Source organism: Trichoplusia ni, chromosome 10 (assembly GCF_003590095.1).
Source record: "Trichoplusia ni isolate ovarian cell line Hi5 chromosome 10, tn1, whole genome shotgun sequence".
Classification (NCBI taxonomy): domain Eukaryota; kingdom Metazoa; phylum Arthropoda; class Insecta; order Lepidoptera; family Noctuidae; genus Trichoplusia; species Trichoplusia ni.
This window is the reverse complement of record NC_039487.1, coordinates 5,005,708-5,024,698: the sequence shown is the minus strand read 5'-3', so window position 1 is coordinate 5,024,698 and position 18,991 is coordinate 5,005,708.

The window sequence follows — 18,991 nt, the reverse complement described above, 5'->3', positions numbered from 1 at the left end:
ACCTTACATTTTTTATGACTATATGATACTTTAGGGCCCGAAAAAATATCGGTATAATGAAATAAAATCATGATATCCATCCTTTTTTTAAAGTATAATGTTAACTGTGGAGCTGTTTTTAAAGCAAGCCTTTCCAGCAGACTTTTTCGTTTAAACCCCTAGTTAAGGTGACTATACCTAACTACTGCATAAAGGGGGAAAATACAGTAAGCAAACGAATAGGGTATTGCACGAATTAATCCCTTTTAAATTTAGATGAATAAAAATATGTATCATTTTTTTAAATATGTCAAGGTTGAAATATTTTCGTTCAACCCTAGGGGGTGAATGAAAAACTACAGCTACTTAATGATTTATGATCCCATAACGTGACTTATATTTTCAGTCAGTGGATTCTCCAAGCTTAGTCTTAAAGAAAATAGAATTATCTTTGTTATATTTTTGAACATCTCTTTGTAAAAAAAATATGTAGAAATTGCACTTTTTTGCTTTTTTTACTGAACTATTGCGTGTAACGCATGCAAGCGTCACAGGGATTAAACGCTTTAGTGCAAGGGTCGTATACAATAGTAAAACCAAGAATACCTTATTTGGTACATTTATATTATGTAAGTATGTTTGTTCTATGCATATCACTGAATAGATCTTTGCTTTATTCCAGTTATATCTAAATATTCTCGTATAGCCACATCTGTTTTCAAAACTTGCAAAATTTATATATCCAAATATTGCATCCACATCGAAATCGAGAAATACAGACACATGAATACATATTGAATCGTAATCCCGTATTCAATATTATAGATTCAATGGAATAGCTTTAGATTATGCGATTTCATTTGCACATTGTATGATTACATATTTTTTTCCCACGTTTTTATACACTTACTTTTTGGAAGCCGACCCCAACATAGTTGGGAAAAGGCGGCCTAGACTTTTCCCAACTATGCTGGGGTGATGACTTTTCTTGTTGGTTTGTGTGGTTCCAGTTGGATTTTTGCAACTTTTTGCAACTTCAATTTTGAAGCAGTTTTCAGTAAGCGATCAGGCTAGTTTTCGCTACTTTCTCTTAAAAAAAATATAATACAATACCAATTCTTAGACAAATAAGTAATATCATGTTAATTTTTGTGACCAATTTCAGTATCATTTTATTGTACAAATGGCTGCTATTCAGCTAAATCCGCACATAAACTACAAATGAAAAGCTCTATATTTAAGAGAGAACTGTTTACGTGAGGCAATTTAGCTAATAGAAAAACACATTTTCGGTGAACAAAAGTAAACAAATATCCATTAGAGGAATAAAACGGGGGCTTCTATAAATAAATGTCTGAATACGACGCTCTTCACATATATATTCATTGAAGAATAATAAGAAGGTAATGTTATTATTTTTCTATAAAAATAAATAAATTAAACGCAAAGAAAACTTGAATTAAGTTATTCTTTAGTTATTTTCCATAAACTTGAGCAAACTTTTTAGAAATAATACAGTCGGCTAATAGAATATGCCTCAGGCATTAAGTCGCCATTGCTATAGAGATTGTAGTAAAAAATGTATTATCTAGTTCCTTTTTTTCATCGTATATTTAAATTTAAAACTAATTAAGTAATCATCTACTGAATCAAATAAATTCAATGACGATTTATCAGCCTAACCTTTTCCCAAAATGCTCGGGTTAGCTTCCAGTGTAACCAGATGCAGCCAAGTATTTGTATATTAGTGTTTAACAAGAAGTGACCTCTTCAACCCAGTTACCTGCGCAACACGATATCCTTTTACGATTGTATTTTATGACTACTCGTTACGACTCTCAAAGATGCACGTATACAGACTATACAGTAGGGACAAACAATTTAACGTGCCTTCCTTAATACGAAGGAACTCATGACATAGATAGCCTATCCACGGACTATGATTGACGTAGACCTGTAATTGGTCAACTTGTGCAGTTGTAGTTTTGAAGACAATTTTATTGTAAAATTGTAGATTGCAAAATGTTGAGTATTGAGTATTACTTGGTCTAGCAATATAAGGAATAAAAATATCGTCCAAAATGTAATCATTGCTTATTTACCCCTAAACACCAGACTTCTAAGACGTTTTCATTAAAACCCGGGGTCGTTATAACTACCCATTGTCCGACCAAATGCTAAATAAACGTAATGACTCCTATATATTTTAACTAGGGGTCATTAGTGAACGTTCGTCTTACTCCTGAATAGTGCTATTGTTCTGCCAAAGTTCGCGTTAATTTTTTTATTTGGCTGTCATTAAGAATCACATTAGCGGGCACGACTATTAGGGAAAACGGTGGGTATTCGGTCTGCTTTTCTTTCATTACTTTTTCTGTTATTTTCTGGGCTGCTGGTGTAAAAGGTGAATTCGTGAAATGAAAAATATAACCCCCAAAAAATGTGAATGCTCAAAACGCTCTGAATATAGCTCAAAGAACAACTTGACTTTTAGATCAAGCATAATTTCGAAATGCTACATATTCGCGCGGCATTTTGAACTTTGATTATTTACCATCGTTTCGAAAACGGTCTAAAAGGACACAAATATAATAAAAACCTCAGCAGCTTCAAAAGGCCCTTCAATCAATCTATGAATTCAGCCTATAAAGGTTCACTGCTGGACATAGGCCTCTCCAAGATTGCGTCACAACAACTGATCCTCCGCCTTCCTCATCCAGTTCAAGCCAGCCATTTTTATATCATCAGTCCATAAGGACTTAATGCAATTGAAATCGATCTGAATCCCGAAAGAACACAAGGCACTTTTCAACTAAAGTCGTTAACATTTTTTATACTACCGCCGCAAAAGTAGGAAACTTGGTGTATTCTTAATACTTACGATTGCCTGTCAAAGATAATATTAATAAATGTTTCTTCGTTGTTCCAGGTAAGAACGGAGCTCGTGCCGTCTTCCGGACAAATCCGGATGCGAACATCTGTTCGGGAAAACCTTAGCGTGTGTTTATACTGGGCCTATTCTAAGGGGGACAATAATTTGAAGTGTTTGAGTGTAAGTCGTGGTGGCTTTGCGGTTCTGTGTATGGATTGTATGCACATGATGCAGGTTCGGTACTTACGTGTCTTTTTCAGAGTTCTTTGTATTTTCTATATTATTCGATACCAATGCAGACTTCAGTTACATTTTTTTAAAGTTATATGTAGTTTTATAATTATTTTAAGTCACTATGAAACGTTGAAGACGAGCATTATGTGGAATCCTGAATTTCAATTATCAGCTTGGTGATTAATAACCTTCGATTTACGAGAAGATGATTGTGACTAACAGTGGGCCTATTCTATCGTATCAGTTGTTGTGTATCCATCCCTACTACACTAATTATAAATGTAAATGAAAGTCTGTTTGCTACGCTTTCACTCGAAAAATATCTATCAGATCGTCATGAAACTTTGTACACATGTTCTTGGAGGATTTGAAATCGATCAACTTAAAAAAAAAACAGAATGCTATAATTCCTTCTAGTATTTTTGTGAATAGTTCCTTATACGAAATACATACGTTAATTCTATTCGAGGTGCCATTTATTATGTCTGGCGTAGTTGGCGTTTTGCCCACTGTGCGTCGAGGCCTCTCTTAATAAAAAAAACGAGTTGAGTTACACGGTGAGAGAATTATGTTCTAGGGATAAGAAGAGATTTTATTAACTTGCCTTTTTGCTCTTGGAACTAAAAATATTACTAATAGGTAAAAAGTTTTAGTTAAGTAGTAAAATTTTCAGGTGAGGACTGAAATTTACATGTAGGATGTATAGATGAAAAATTTCAGTTACACAGTATATTTTTATAGGACAGTATTTACAACGTCTTGTAAGGTTAAGTTTCTGAAAGTATTGTAAGCTCTAAAAATCGAATTGTAATTATATTTAAGAACTTAAATCTGTCTAACGTACCCGTTTTTATCCTCTGATTGCGGATCCCTTAAAACAACAAACAATAAGTTAAATGTCAAGTCAAAAACACCACAACATTTAACATTTAAAAGTACAAAAATACTTACTAATCTAATTCGCAACCCCATTAAATACCCGAGCCCAAATGGAAGGTTACAAATCATTGAAAAGCGCTACGGATGTAAATTGCAATAAAATAAGCTGATAGCTGGTAAATTTATTATTGGACGCAATATACGAATTTTCCATCTCAATTTCATGTCAAACAAAAGTTTTTTTCAGAAAGTTGAACGCTATATATTAGGAATACATATGTAGAAATAATAATAAAAACAAAGTGTTCTCATGCACGCCTTAAAAAAGACCGGCTCTCTTCCCATGAAGTTGTCCCGTGAATGAAAAGAAATACATTATTATTTTGTATATCCAAAGCGAACATAAATAACAAATATTCAAAAATTCTTTACTCAAGACAAAAAAAAACATCTGCCTTAAACGAAAAACATCAAATAATATGTAAATTCTAATCTCTCGAAATCCCATAATTTACTTCGTTTTTCTTCTGGCATGCATTATTTATTCACTTCGGTAATGTGTCTTCAAATACAATGTTCAATGGAATACCTATATTGAGTTTTTTGTTTTCACCCCATTTTTCAATAAGAAAAAATAAGTGGTCTGACTGTCTGTTCAGTAGGTGGTTGCCTGTCATCTTTTGTCTTGACATTGGGGGTCTCGTTGTGACTCGGGTGGTGCTGCTCTTTTTAAAATTGTTTGCATGCACGCACGCATGCCGCTTAATGGTACATGCCTGCTCAGATTGATTTGGATCTTTCTTCCATCTTTCTACCATCTTGGAAAGACACTGCTTTTGCTTACTGATAATGAAAAGAGACGAAGACTATTTTTTTCCTTCACCAAATGACTTCTCCCGATTTGGATTGAGTAGTGGACGGGAGTGTAAGTTTTTTACTGACTCAAACCCACCCATATTCCTTCCTATGCCCTTTTCATTCTGGGGCTGCGGTAACCCTTTCGGGACTGTCCTGTTATGGCGATGACCCCTGCGTTTGTTCTGATGTTTCTTCTCAGTGTCGCCAGATACGAAATGTCGACCGCAGATTATTTTTTGCAGAAGAAAAAAACTAACTAGATCTTGTTATTAACCAAATCCGATGAGATTGGACATGCAAAAAGTATATAATTTACAATTTAAGGCTAAAACTTAAAGTTTTAGCCTCAGCCAAGATCCTAATTTACTGATAAAAGTAAAAAAGAGTTTGTAGCACTCAATTTACATGTTACAAACTTGGCGCTAAGATTTCCTTTGGTAGCTAGATTTTTTGCCATAAATCTATCCGAAATCTTTTTGGCTTGAACACAGACATCCTTGATCTAGTTAAAGTCGAATTAGGCTTTCAGAATATCGAAAAATGGTTATATTATTTGGGTAAGTTGTAAGGCTGTGCAATCATATTTTTCTTTGGCCCGGCCCAGGAACCCTCAGTATCATTTCAGACTCACATGTCACCAGTTTTTTTCCATAAATTCGTTGGATGATTTTTTTAATAATATATTTCTTCTTGTACTTTTTACAGAACTCTCGTGTCCCAAGTTTCAGTGCTCAGAGGAGCATAGGTTCTTGAATCGGTAATTCAAGAACTCATGAACCATGTCTAATATTTTATACCTTCATTCTAGACTACGTAATATTTCAGTCAGTACTTAATTCATACTAAAATTGTTACGAAGAAACGTGCAAAATATCTTATTTCTCAAGGCGAGTAATTCACTAAGGGCATTGTAACTTACTCCACATTTACCTTAAGTTATAGCTCACTAGACAAAGTGATATATTGTCCTAATTTCGAGAGGCCCTTGGTGAATACCTGTGTACTGTTGAATACCCATTTTATGCTCAATAATGGCGCGAAACAACTGAATTTTACTTGTTTCTCGACTTAGTTTTTGGTTGGACACTCGGTAATATGTTGAACTGTATTTTGAGACTTCTATTATATTTTTTCTTGCATTTTTCCATATTTTAAAACCGTTAAAAACTTCGATGGACTTTTAGCAGGAGTAACGAACAGCAATTCATTTTTATATACAAGAAGAAGAAGATTACCCCTATAAATAATTTGTTTATAGATAGTCAATTTTAAGTGTTTTAAGTGACGGTTTCCTTTATCAAAAGTCTCTTTCTTCTTTAAACCTATGTTTCGCAATTTTTTTATGCTTGTCACTCAGAGCATTAATTCACATGGTAAAAATACCTGCTACTCACGCGTACTCACGCAACCAGAACCTAAAACAAAAAGGAATATTTGAAAAATACCCGTAACTTAATACACGTACATTTGGGCTTTAGTGAACTTTTCAGAAACAAAAAGTATAATCTTGTCAGTACTCAGTTGTTTCCACATCGTGCCTTAACGCAGCTGAAGTGATTTACTTTTCAGATTCCAAACCATATTTCCATTTTTATTCAGCCTTTTTTGGTTATAGAACATAAAACTTTTGGAATTTTTGGAACTAAAAAAAGGGTAGACGTATGTTGGTACTTAGTGTTTAAACCGTTTTTGTATATCAGAGAGCAAACGGTTAGTGTGAGTCAGACTTCCGTCATTGAGACTTTCGAGAGAATGGGTTAATGAAAAATAAAGTTGCAAAAAAATGTAGGCTCTGTTGGTGTAGCGGCAATAAAAAATATCTGTGAAAATTTTATTTGTCTCACTATCATGGTTCATAACATACAGGTTCAGACGAATTCCTAAAAAGATGTCTATAATCTAAAGTCAATTTCCAATAACGAAAAAAATACTCAGGATTTGTTTTTTCTCAGATTATTTGCTTGTACATAACAAGCAAACAATTCTACAAATAAACATAAAATGAAATACAAAATCTGTTTACGTAGTCACGACATTGTATCGTAAACACTTTTACGTGAAACAACAAAACAATAGCGGTCTTCAACAAATAGATAAACTTTCAAATAGACAAAGTAACATGTTAGCTGTGCAATCTAAATAATGTGGAGCTCGAACGTGTACCAGGTAATGTAGAGCTTAACTCGTAGGGTGAACATGTTTCAACATGTTTTGAATGCTTACAGATGTGTTATTTGCTTCAATAGTGCATGTTTGAAAAAGATAGGTTATTAAAACTCCCAGTGGCTTTGCAGTGCAGTGGGACAATAATGGATTAAACTAAAATATGTAGGTAGTTACTGAAAAAATCTCTGAATGATCTGCCTTTTGATGATTTTGAACAGAAACGCCATTGTTTTTTAACTTATGTACTAATAGAGCAAGTAGTAGTACTTAAGGTTGAATTCAGGGGGAAAGTTGTATTAGTTCATGGGTTGGAGGCGGTACCTATACAAAATCCAAAAAAAGTCGGCAAATTGTTTGCTGGATCAACTAGTAACATACATAAACATATATTTCTAATACTACACCTAAACAACCAAAATCTTCCAGACATAATTTAACCAACAACAAAATGATCTTAAAGGACAAACACGAGAAACCTGAAATTTATATTTATCCTATTTTACATGTAACCATCGGATAGTTCAGGCTCGGCCTGTATGTCGCGGTGACGGGTTCTGCGTTAGTCTGCGGTCACAATCCACTGCTGCATGGATGAAAGTGCTTGGAGAATTACTGGATAAGCCCGTCAGTATCAGGTTGTGGAGAGGAAAGTTGATGTTTTTGGATATATCGTCCCATTAGTAGAATATTGTTTTATCATCACATGTAACAAAAATTATATCATGGTAAATTCGTTATCAGAATGACGTAAGCTATCCAATGATATATTTTTTTATACTTTTTATTAAATATTTTAAAAGTTATGAAGTTCGAATAAAGTTTTTGCCGCGCGGCATACGTACAATAACGTCTTACGAACACATAACGCGAATATCTCTATGCCGCTCTGGCGCTCCCGGTTCCGTGCGTCGCGTTCCTTCATTACAACGCGCTTTCTTCAACGTAGTCGCCAGGAGTGAGGAACTGCGACAATGGATACCGACAGTGGCCATCAAAATGGTAAGAAGTCAATTAAATTATTGTTATTTTGTTTACATACACAAGGTGGTTCATTACTGTTGTGAATTAAACGTTTAAATTAGTGATAAGAAAATTATTTACGGAATAAAATATACGTAAAATAAATATTTCTTGGATTATTCTAAAGTTTATACAACAAACATAAATCTAAATTCAATTCAAAAGTAATAAACATTTTTAATTTTGTTTATTTACATTGTTTTGGGTCTATTACACAAAATTATTGACATTACCACAGAGACAGTATTTAAGATCACATAAAATATTCTTCTACCAAGTTGCCGCGTTTTTTTAAATTAAAGTGCAATCCGCTTATACACTTTACTGATAAGTTTCTTAACATGTTAATCTATACTTCTATACTAATATATAAAGCTGAAGAGTTTGTTTGTTTGTTTGTTTGTTTGTTTGAACGCGCTAATCTCAGGACCTACTGGTCCAAATTGAAACATTATTTTTGTGTTGAATAGACCATTCATCGAGGAAGGCTTTAGGCTATAAACCATCACGCTGCGACTAATAGGAGTGAAGATACAATGGAAAATGTGAAAAAAACAGGGCAGGTATAAATCATAACTTATATATATTCTACCCACGGGGACGAAGTCGCGGGCAACAGCTAGTATACAATAAAGCTTGTCTTATTTGTTTCTCTAGTTTTGTAGTTTCTTGTGCACATAATATATTTTACTACGCATAACTGCATCTTCTTTTCGTCGGCATGCACACATGAAACATTATTCGACCAAATTATTTTTTAAAGTGTGCATCGTAAGCGTTTATGCTACTTTTTTCTGTTTGTTAGTTTTTTGTAAAACATTATTCGAAATCTAAAAGTGTTATAAAATTGTTAAATACAGTTTTAATTGTACACAGCTATTCTTAATAACTAATTTCCAACAAAATTAACATAAACAACAATATTTTTTTCAATTCTAATGTCGTTTAAAAAAAAAAAATGTTCTGACTTCATGGTACACACAGCCGTGTGTACTTCATATATAATCAGTCTAAACTGGCCAGCTGTATAGGTGGAACGGTAGCCGTGTGTACATTTTGTAAAAAAATAATTAATTACAGGTGCTAAGAAAAGCAACGTACTACCCTTTTGGGATGATTCATCAAGTAATGTTCCTGGCGCTTCTACTTGTTGTGATGGACCAGCGGATCAAACGACTCTTACTGAACTGCGTCCAGTAACTCCGTTCCAAATTCAATCTGCATCCAGTTATGAAGCATCACCTGCTATCAGTACAGCAACGATTTCAAGTATCATATCTAAGATTTGTATCCCTCCTAAGCCGTCACCACCCCCGTCTATATATATGACACAAACTGTTATAGTGATTTTTGTCCGATACATTCAGATCAGTCAATTGAATCTGACACGAGTTATGATGAAATCATATTCCCCAGCAATCGGCTAAAAAAGCGCCACTTGCTAGTCAAACATTCAAGACAAAAGTATTTAAATAGTACTGGCAAAAAGTATTGGATGAAACTGCAAGCTATTGAAGAACATTCTTCAGAAGAAGATCATGATCCATCCAATTCAGTAACGCAGCAGAATGCACCCATAGTTGAATCTTGCTCAAGTCAGTTCAACACTCAGAACACAGTACGTGATGGCATCACGCTCTCTTTCTGATCAAAGTCAATCGCTTCATGTTATAGATTGCCCCGTTTCTAATAGTGTCATACCACTCCAATCACAAATGCAAGCTATCGAAGAACGTTCTTTAGAAGGTTCTAATCCGTCTAATTCTGTGACGCAAAAAGATGCCCCATTGTTCAATCTTGCCCACCTCGGTCCGAAAATGAGAGTACTGTGATGGCATCTCCCGATCTATCAGCTGGAAGTCAATCATTTTATGGTACAGAAAGCTCTGTTTCTGAACTTGCGATACCACGCCAATCCAATAAAACGCTCAAAATGTCGCCATAATTGGGCAGATACAAGTATGAAACGACAAAAGAACCTTGAACAGGAGTACTCTACGAAAACTGACAAAGTATTTAATGCAAAACAAATGAGTCCGCCATGTTCCTGTAAATTTAAGTGCTTTGATAGAATTAGTTACGTACAGCGGTTAGATATATTTAAAGTTTTGGGAGTTGGGAGACAGAGAAAAGCAATGGGAGTATGTATTAAAGTACACTACAAAGGCGAAAAAGAAGAGATGTTTATATCAGAATACAACCAATAAACGAACTTTTACGTATAAGTACTATCTTCCTTTATCTTTAGATAAAAGTAATGGGCAAGCGTCTTCCATAAATATTTGCAAGAAAATGTTCTTAAACACTATAAGTTTAAACACTCATTTTTAGAAAAAGGACACACCCAGAATGCACACTGGACAGTGTGCACTCGGTTATAGAAATCGCCTCGGCAAATAACACCATATACACTCCAGAAGAGTGGAGTTTACTTGTGCGGTGGTCTAAAGTAATAATCATTTGCTATATACAACAAAAAAAACAATTACTGAAATCGTTTTCTGTATACTTTAAAAAAAAATGTACTTTCTAAATTAAAATAATAATTATAAAAAATAATAATATTACGTTTAGGTTAAATGTGATATTTTGTGTGCCAAACTTTTTAGGCTGTAAAACACCTTAAGCTAGATTTAATTGTGATTTAATATATTTTTTGCCGCACCGAGAAGCTAGTATTATATAAAACATCTTCACGAAAAACATGACATAATTTTAGGATTCCGTAAAATATTGTTTCACAAGCAGATATAACGTGATTAATTTGGTCGAATAACGATTCATGTGTTCAAGAGACACGTCTTGAACTGTTCTCGTTGGCAGTACAATGTTATGTATTCATATGCAACACACTATCTAGGCACAGGAATATTTTTTAGAATAAATAGTTATAACAATAAAAGCGTATATTTATGTCTATGTGCATTGTAAAAATATTAAATGGCTAAAGTCTTCCATAAAAGAGTTATAAGCAAAATAATGCACGCGCAAACTTCAAATCACTCTACCGAAAAGTAGACATTTTGTAGATAAAACTTTGTTCTACTAATGGGACGATATTTATAGCAATTAACAACGGGGAAGTGTTAATTAGCATTGTCACTTTTGTCTACCTTGAGAATTGACAAAACAAAATTTGCTACATTTTTAAGGATCTGTACCTTAGGGTTCTGTTTTCATTGTACTGTAAACACTTCTGCCACCCGGCAGTATCTCATAAACCATGGTAGGTAGACAGTTAAAATTTTCAATAAAGAAAACCTAAAAGAACATCGAGCTTAAGCAATGGTTTATAAAGCATTTGTTGCGCGACCAATTTTTGTAGCAAATTGGTTATGATTTAGCCAATTTGCACGAAACACTTAATATCACTAGACCAAGCAACGAGTCACACTTGACCGATTTTTATTCAAATACAGATCTAGAAGCATTTTCCAAAAGCTCAGCAAGACATTATCGTAAAAAGATCACATAAAATCTTTTCATCGACATCCTGTGGATATGATTTCGGTATCAAATCGACGATATTCGTCGCTGCAGTTCAAAGTCTGACAAATACAGAGTGATACGATATATCATATTGAGAACAACGATGGCGATCCATCAATGAACGAACAACTCTACTTTTGTTACTGATTGATTGCGTTTAGATTTTTACAGTTATACTAGCTGTAACATAAATGAAAGATGTACTAGAATGTGCTGGATAGGACAATCATAAAACCATTATTACTTTTAAAAAAGGTAGAAAGAAAATGATCCCAATAAGTTGTGAATTCGTCTTCTAACCGTAAATTTAAATAAACATATTCAGCTTAAAAAAAGAGAGTTCTAGAAAAATTCGATCCATTTTGCCCAGTTTTTTGTAAGTGCTGCATCCTGTGTTTATGTTACAAAACTTACCTGAGCTTAACGAGTTTAAATTGTGGTTAAGTTGGGGCTTACACTTTGTAATTTTTTGCCTAAAAAGCCTTCATTATAACCCGTTTTATCCCAGTTACTGAAAAACAAAACTGTAAATTACGTAATTTCACCTCACAATCCTTTCACGTTCAAAAATTCAAGTTTCATGAAAAGATTTCTCGACAGCGTCACGATTCGGTCTTATATTTTGGCAAACATCCCAATGCAACGTGCAAGACAAAATGATGCCTTAGGGTGATGCCACACAAGTATCAAGACTCCGTTGCTACACAATTATTTTACCATGGTCAATGCTACAAGCGTCCTGAGGATGTCGCCATTTCGGTCAGATGGTCTATACAGAGCTAAATCCCATAGAAACGAATCATTACCCGAAAGCAGTAAAGAGTAAATGTATGAAATATTTAATTCAGATGCAGATACATTTGAAGTTCTTTTATGGCAGTCCTTTTCCCACCACCTAAAACCCACCGATGTTCCTTTATTTTTTCCTCTGCCCGATTTTTTGGTAAATCCCGATGTTGTGGCAACCCCCTTACACTCGTATTCACGGGAATCTTAGAACAAAAGATATGTGATAACTGTCGGTTGGTACATAAAATATTATATAACTGTCACATTATGCCTGTTTACTGTGGTTTGTATGGTATCTTTATGACGTCATTACGGACGGTAGTTTCGGTACGATGGGATTTATCTGATGTGTTCACGCAAATTTGGTTTGAGTGCTTTTCTGAATGGTTTGAAGTAGCTAAAGAGGTAAAAATGCTTGAGGTTTTATTTGAATTGTATTATTGTTTGGAACACAGACAATGTTGTTAATTTAATCTATCGGATAATATTTAAAAACTAAAACGTGAATAAAAAGTAAAAAGTATTTTTGAGTCTTACTCGCCATACTGAGGGTTAAGTACCAATAGGCTAAAGATCAAAATAATTCAAACGGATCGAAGAGTTGCATCCGAAACTGATGGTACAATTAGGCTAAATAAAAACAAATCAACAAAAATTTAGTTTGATTTTCTAAAATAAAGGAACAAAAATAAATTTATGAATGAGGAATTTATTTGCCACCAAAAAAATCACAACTGAAATGTTTTCTCTTAAAAAGTAACTTTCTAGCAACACATTCACATATTCACAAAGATAATTTTAAACTTACTGTTTTAAAGTTCTAGGAAAAGCAAGACAACTCTTTCACAAGTATAGCCTAACTTGTATTCATCCGTCAGACTCGTTTGAATTCAACCTAGATTTGAATCCCTCCCTCAATGTTTAATGCCTCTTAAGTCAGGGCTCACGATTGACCTAAATATTTCCTATCAACGGACTTACCCTCATGTGAAGATTCGCGCTTTTAGAAATGATGTAGGTTAATATCTAGGGAACGAAAAAATAATCTAAGAGCCTAGACGCTATTGTACCCTAACACTGTATGTATTAAGAATCACTGCTGTAATTCAATGGTGTACAATAAAGAATATTCTAATCTAATCTAGACACTTTTGTAAATCTTGTGTTGAAGATTGGAAGGAGTTGGTCGTAAGGTTGTATTTCATAAAACGTCCTTAAAATAATTTCCTGCTTCATCAAAAATTGTGGCACGTAGCTATTCGAAGTCGCCATCAACTGTCTCTCAAGCATGAGAGTCACAATGGAGATTGAAATCATCTGGCCACCAAGAAATGTGTAAGCATCTTAAGTTTTACAAATCTAAACAAACAGAGTTTTACTTCTTACTAATAACCGATTATGGTTCAAACTAAAAATCCACAATCCCCACTTCCCTTGATACAAATATACACTACGCTATCCTACTGAGAACAATATGTACTACTTAGACGCTACATTAGAATCTATACAACATATTTATTGTTTAGCAAACAACCCTGACGCTTCTCACCATTCTTGGGCACATACACATAAAATATGCCAGACGTTTCGTGTGAATATCCCATGCTATATGCATGAGCACTAGGAATCGATTAAAAACTTCTATTTCCCATACCAGGATCTAGCATAGCATAGGCAATAAAATGAAATCATCTGTGTTTACAACACAAAATAATTAGTAGGATGCAGCACGTCTTTCTTTTTTCGAGCACGTTGAATTCTACGTTTTCCACCCAACTACTCTGAGAAGAGTCGAATTAAAATCGGGGTTTCTGTTTCCTTTAAAATGAGTTCAAAGTTATAGATATACTCAAATCGCTTTCAGTGAAAAATATTTTGTCTATTAAAATGTCTCCTCTCTTCTTCACTCAGAATGGACAAAATTAAGAAAACTCGGATGTTATATTTATTGCATAAGCATAGCTGTAACTAGATAAATAAATAAATGAATAATAAATAGATATTCCACAACTTTCACACAACGTCATCTAGTCCCAAACTAAGCAGAGCTTGTATTATGAGTACTAGACAACTGATAAACATACTTACATATTTCTAAATATATACATAATAATTATGGATAAATTACACCCAGACACCGAGCAAATTATCGTGCTCATCACACAAACATTTGTCCTGGGTGGGAATCGAACCGGCGACCCCCAGTATAGCGGTCAGGGCCACTAACCACTAGACCAACAGGCCAGTCAAAGATGTATAAGATGTTTGCAAACCTACTTTTCCGTTTAATCCTCATCTGTGAAGAACTATTCAACTTTTTTTAAGGATCTCTTCCTTTTTTTATCTACTGCCCTGTATCCTCGGCCTTTTTTTTTTGTTTAGGCCTGGGAATCCTCATGGACACCCACTTCCTCGGGGGAGGAAATGGGTAGTGTCAGACTTTTACTGACTAAACCTGAACCGCCGTGCTACGTCATCCGCGTTTTTGTGTCGGTGTATGGCAATGCGTTGCAATCCTTCATACACCTGTATCCTCGGCCTACCAGCTTTTTCCATCCAAGTTTGTCCACCATTCAGTTATAACTCCACATACCATCATCACGCCTAGCTAAGTGCCCTGTCCGGCTCCATTTGCGTTTCTTTACTCTTTTCACGATGTCGACTACTTTTGTGCGAAATCATATTTTCGAGTTCCAAGTAAGGTCTTTGATATCAACCGTGGAAAAAATTATTGCGTAGAAAACTGGTGAAATGGCGCAGGTTACTTAACAATAGTCAGCCATATTTTCACTTTTAGTATGGTTTTCATTTTAACCTATTTAATAGGACAAAGGCACGAAAACGTTGCATTTTCTGACTCAGCCACGAGTAAAGAAAGCTGCTGATAGTAAGCTTGCTTTCTCAGTAAAATACAGGGTGCTTCAAAAATATTTTTAAGTAAAATACAGGGTGCTTTAAAATGTATTCATATTTTACACCAACCTTGCTTTAGAACCTTTTTAAAAGGCTTCGTTCTTTACTTATAAAATGCTGTAGGAGTATTATGCAAATATTTATGGTGTAAGCAGGAATAACGAAGTTCTAATCAAGATTTTATAAGGTATTGCTTAGATAGTATGCGCTTTCAGGGTTCTGTATTGTAAGGGTATCAATGGAATCCTATTAGTAAGGCTCCCCTTTCTGTTATTCTGTTTTCAACCATGCTGAATCTCATGAACTGAGAAAGTTATTTGATTTTTTTACGGATGATGTATATCTGTTCACGCAGTTACAAAAATAAATGTCGAGGTTAAGCAAAAATTACTTCGGTCATAAATATTTGACAGATGATTTTTTTTGTTGCAAATTTGATTTTTTCTAGCCTATTTTTATTGAACCCTCTGTGTTAGGAATCCGACTTCCACTCGACTGGCTTTTTAACAGGTTCTTCTCTAGAAGCACTCGATAAAACTGTATTTTAATATGACAAAAATGCTAAAGTTACACTGAGGCAGCTCGAAATTCGATCTTACACCAATTATTTTAGAATACATTTTACCTTGCTTAGCTTAGCCTGATCCCGAGACTAGTTAGGACAGTACAGCCATTGGTTTTTATGTTCTTATAAATGTCTATTAGACCGATCCAGGTTGCCATAAACTCGTAATACGGCCATAAGTATTCCGAATCACGTATTTAAGTTAAATCAAACTTATTAGTTCATTTCATTTCCCTTATTTAGATAAATGGTACAGACCTCTTTGGAATTCTCAAACAGTACCACATATTAGAACAAAAAGTATTTATTATCATGATTTATAAGTAACGAATTTATTATTCTGTTGAACAATATCAAGACCTTATAAATAAATATTATATATTTAACAAAAAACGTAATATTATACGTCGTTTAGTTGTTTAAACCGGTCAAATCAGAGACAAACTCATGACTCCTTAGAGTTCCGTCATCGTTTTTTCGGAATATGGAGAAAAAAAGGGTATTGCTATGTTTTCTCATTTGCAAGTCAGTCTCATTTGACAGGCTAAGATTCCTATGTTTAGATTAGAGGCATGATGTCTTTTCAGCACTCTCAATATGCTGAAAATATCTTCAAGCCACTGACCAACTTCATCTCAAGAATATTGAAGTACAATTTGCAAGTTCTTTTTTAGTTTCAACTGACCCGTTGTCTATTTGATCCGCTTCCGGGAAAGTGTATCAAAAACTTTGATTACAAAAAAAAATACATATTTTTAAACAAAATATTTTTTTTTTAAAATGTCTATTCTCAAATACCATCAATATTTCACCTTACATCAAGCTCCAAAATATTTTCAAACGAATTCTAGAACCGTTTTAATCCCTATACGTCTGATCTTGGCTTAAGCAATACTTCCAAGTATTCTATCCTCGGCAGACTACTATCCCTGCATGCCAATAACGTTTTCAGTACATGTACCAAGAAAGCCTCGAACCGGAATATTACCTTTGTGGAGCAGGACAGCGCTCTACACAGCGCATAGAGCTGTCTCTTTCACACGCAACATGAGAAACATTTAAGCTTAAAGTCCGGTTTTAAGCTTCTCGAACCATATGAATACTGTCTGGCATCGAGAATATGAAGCTTTCACTCAAAGTAAGGCTTTTAGGCTTTTCGTAAACGAGGTACCGTAAGTTTCCGGTTCCTGTCAACTTTAATCTTCGACGATGAGGCCTCACGTACGAACCCTTGAGGTCGTGTAATGGTAATTTGGTATGTAAGTGTGTGTATCTATGTGTGCTTATTAGTAGCGCCATGTTGGGACCTTGGCTCGGTGGTCAATTAGTTTCCATTGATATGGGTGTTCTTTTTTGTGAGCTGACAGACCAGTGATGGAAATTACAAGGAGACACTAACACAAGTGGCTGTATTGAAGACTTTTATTACCTCGTAAAATCCACCAGTCAGAAAACACTGACAAATTAACAAGGCATATTAATACAACAGAAAGGGGAAGTCGATATTGGGATTAGGTAGCAAAATAACAAACGAAGGAAATTTGACAGACATAACAGTAGTTTATTGATTGGACTTTTTATATCGACTTTAGTTTATAACGCTACATCAAGCATCAAATACCAAAACTTATTTTTTTTTTCAAATACCATGAATGTAATTGATACCAACCTATCAATTACATTCGTCCTTTAATTCTCTTCTTGTCTCACTCACACTAAGGCAGCGACAGGTAGGTACTTAAGAATACCTGATATAAACTTGCATCCGGGAATTTCAGATTACAGAGGTTTAATATAATCTCTCTCGAATCACGAAGATATCAGATTCAGTTGTAACACGACGAGGGTGAAATTAATTGGTTTCCTAATAATTGAAGGAGGTTTGTTTATATATTGTATCTATTGATAACGCCGTAATAGATATCTTATACAGGGTGTCCCAAAACTCAACGATAATCTGAGACCGGATGGAAGGACAGATCAGGGAATGAAGTAAAGAAAAAGAAAAAATAAAGTAGATAAAAGTAACCAAGAGTCTGAGCGTCATTGAGCATATGAAGCCTTCCGCTACACAAAGATTAAACTCCTTATATACTGTGGAAATCGTTTAACCAAAACCCCAAATCTTACACAAAGGCATCTGGACTCGAACGGAAAACAATATTTGTAATACATACATAATACAGATATATTGCTCATCACCTAGTTCTCTTCGAACCCACGACCTCCGGTATAGTTTTAGGTAAGTTGTCATCTATGCGAATGTTATTAGGAATTTGATTTCGATGTTATTACTTTTGGAAAGAAAAATACGTTCGGATTTTTTTAACAGACGAAACGTGATACTTGAAAAAATCTAATTAAACAAGATCGTTTGGTCTAGTTTTTTATCACAATGTAAACATGTCAAAGATAACTCCTGACAAGGTTAGCGTCAAGGTTATATTTTATCAAAAATTCTGGCCTTGAAAACGTAAGATAACAATAGGATTCGTCATCAAATGACTAGTTTAGTATTAATCCCCGTCACCGCAAGAGGTCCCAATGTTAAAAGTAATCTAGGTTCCAAGCAAACACCAAAATAAGGCCAGCTTCATATTTAATAATCTCTGAAACAAAAACGAGACTCTTAGGACCAAAATAAAAACCGGTAAAGTACGAGTCGGACTCGCGATACGGAGGGTTCTGTACAAACTATAGGCTAAATAAACTTATTAAAAAAAGTAGTCACTCCTTCAATTTATGCTTGTAGAACCGCAAGCTTAATCACGTGAAAATTTTAGCTGTCTTACTATAATGCTTCATAAGTGCGGTGACAGACGGATGGGCAAACAGCCTTAGTAACAAGGTTTCATTTATACCCTAATTAATTATTAGAGACATCTTAAAAACATTTATATGGTAAAAACGTATTTTTGGTTACTTAACCCTAAAAAAGTAAAAACAACGAAATAAGTAAACAACATTCGAGGTGGATTTTCTCGTAATCTGGGCTGCCTGAAAAAGGCACGTGCTAAATATTAAAGTCCGCGCACACACATGTAATCCGGAGGAAATATGACACGTTTCCAGAAAGTTCCAGGCCTTAGATTGCGTACAAGGAAACTCACTTAGATGCACGACCGAACGCACTCCGGACCGATTTTATGCCGGGGATTTTATAAGTGCATGACTTTACATTTTCTGAATATTTTTTTGGGTTAAACTTTATATGACTTGAGACGGAT